The sequence below is a fragment of the Pyxicephalus adspersus genome, chromosome W (assembly GCF_032062135.1).
Source record: "Pyxicephalus adspersus chromosome W, UCB_Pads_2.0, whole genome shotgun sequence".
Classification (NCBI taxonomy): domain Eukaryota; kingdom Metazoa; phylum Chordata; class Amphibia; order Anura; family Pyxicephalidae; genus Pyxicephalus; species Pyxicephalus adspersus.
In genome coordinates, this window is record NC_092870.1 from 10,406,423 (window position 1) to 10,409,511 (window position 3,089).

The window sequence follows — 3,089 nt, forward strand, 5'->3', positions numbered from 1 at the left end:
CATGAGTGATTTTCAACAATAAATGTGTACTGTAGTCTTCTTCATGAAAAAATAAGACATCCCCCTGAAAATAAGACCTAGGGCATATTTTGGCATTTCAAAAAATATAAAACGGTGCCTTATAATCGGGGAAACAGGGTATCTATCTATATCTATCTCTCCCTATATATCTATCTATGTATGTATATATCTATCTATATCTCCCTATCTATCTATGTATGTATCTATCTATCAATGCGTGTATCTATGTACCTGTCTATCTATGTACCTGTCTATCCATCACAATAAACATCTATCTTTATCTCTATCTATCTCTCCCTTTATATCTATCTATGTATCTATCTATCTATCTATGTACGTAACTATGTATCTATCTATCTATGCATGTATCTGTGTAAGTATGTATCTATCTATCTATGAATCCATCTATCTATATCTCTCTATCTATGTATGTATCTATCTATCTATGTGCTATATAAATCCTGTTTATTAATAATAATGTATTCATCTATGTATCTATCTATCTATCTATGTATGTATCTATATCTATCTATGTACCTATCTCTCTATCTAAATAAACATCTATTTATCTATCTATGTATCTATGTAGGTATCTCCCTCTCTCCCTCTATCTAAATAAAAATCTATCTATCATATGAATTATCTATCTATCTATCTATCACAAACAATATCTATCTATCACAATAAACATCTATCTATCTATGTATCTATCACAATAAACCTTTTATCTATTTATCTATCTAAATAAACATTTCATATATCTATCTGTCTATCTCAATAAACCATGATTCTATCTATCTATCTATCTATCTATCTATCACAAACAATATAGATAGATGTTTTTTGTGATAGATAGAAAAAATGAAGCTTTATTTACATAGATAGATAGATAGAATGAAGCATTATTGAGATACATAGATAGATAGATACATAGATGGTTTATTTAGATAGATTGATAAATAGATAGAAGGTTTATTTAGATAGGTATATTGAGATAGATAGAATGAACGTTTATTGACATAGATAGACAGACAGATAGAAAGATAGATAGATAGGTTTATTTAGATATAGATAGATAGATATAATAAACGTTTATTTAGATAGATAGATACATACATAGAAGGTTTATTGAGAGATAGATTGATAGATAGATAGATAGATAGAAGGTTTATTGAGATAGATGGACAGATAGATAGATAGGTTTATTGAGATAGATAGATAGATGAATGTTGTTTGTAGCCAAGCCCATGATATCTGAAATCATAGGAAGAAATAGGCAATCTTTGCAATATGGTCCAAAAAGCCCGCTTTGCCTATTTTTTCCTATACCGTATTTTTCGGACTATAAGACGCACCAGGTTTTCCGCACAAGGGAAAACAAGAAAAAAAAAAATTGATTTGATTTCCCCTGAGATCCAGCGTGCGGCACTTGTGCCCGCCCATGAAGGCGGCGCCGATCGGCATTCATCAAGTGTGTACGTAGCTTTACAAATAATTCAGAGGAAGGAACAGCTTAAAAACAATCACAATTGTCTTTTTAAACTGTGTGTCCTGGGAGATTGGAAAGGAGATCACATAACAAATCCCCCACAAAAAAACAACAACATTTTAGAAACAACTTTATTCAAAAGAAACATTTGCTAAAAGGTCACAATAAAATATAAAAACACATCAAAACCAAAAAAAATACACCACTAAACTTTACACTAAATGACAAAAAAATTAAAAAGAACAAACAAAACAAAAAAAATGTAAACCCACACTTCCATATAAAGCCAAAATAGTTAAAAAATGGCCCAACAAATATTGCATTCAAAAAATACTTACCAAACCAATATGCAATTTTGCCCTATCAAGGGTGGAAAACTGGACTAGAAAATATTTATGCAGGACAAACATTGAAAAGTGGTAATAAAGGAACTGATGCGTTCAATGTTGGACTAGGAGCAGTGCTATCCCAGGTTCAAAATGGCAAAGAACACCCCATTGTTTACCTCAGTGGGAAGTTAAAGGCCCATGAGGTAAATAATGCTACGATTGAAAAATAATGTTTGGCTGTGAAATGGGCTCTTGATTCCTTGAGGTACTATCTGCTGGGCAAACAGTTTCTGCTAATAACCAATCATGCCCCATTAAAGTGGATGGCCCCAAAACAAGGAGACTAACAGGAGGGTTAATAGATGGTACTTAGCCCTTCAGGAATTTAGCTTTACTGTCAAGCATCGTCCTGGTGTACAGATGGGAAATGCAGATTCTTTATCTCGGGTCCATACCTACCTGGCAGTCTGTGTCCCAACCCTAAGGTTGAAACAAGAGGGGGGGTGTATGTAACAGCTGGCCAACAAAGACCCAGGGTTTCATCCAGGATGATAGGTACATTTGCCCCAGATACAGGTTATATGCAGAGTATTCTTCTGTGTAATTGGACAGTTTTTCTTTTGACCTGAAGGGGGTGCTAAAGTACCAGGCTGAATAACAAAAAGCTTCTTGGCCAGATGGGGGAGCTAAAGAGGCCTGGGTATGATCAGGTGTAACTGTCTCAGCTGAACTGTATCCTGGAAATTAGGCTGGGCATATAAACTCCCAGCCTGCTTATTCCTGTGTCTCTGTCTTGGCTGGTGAGCTGGGAGGATGGTCCAAGGTGAACTGTGAGTAAAGATACAGAGTTTGTTGGAAAAGCTGTATGGTTAGGGCCTTGGAGTCTTGCACAGCACTAGGTTGGGCTGGATTGTTAGTAAGGGGAACTAACTGTGAGTTAGTGGCCAGGCTTTATTTTGCTGTTTGTTTTATTTTGCCTGTTTTTGTGTGAAAATAGTATTGGTAAATAAAACCCTTGATGCACTTTTAACCTGCTGGCCCTGTTTGAAACACCCCCTGTTGCTATGGGTGATCTTACACTATGTAAACAATGTACACTATGTAAATTTGAATGCCCAAGAGGTTGGGGATGCTGAAATACAACGCAATATAAAGATTATTAATAAATGGGTTTCAGAATACAGCTCTGAGTTCAATCAGAGGCCCCTCTACTAGCCGTATCTGGGTTTTATGATACATGGAGACATTAA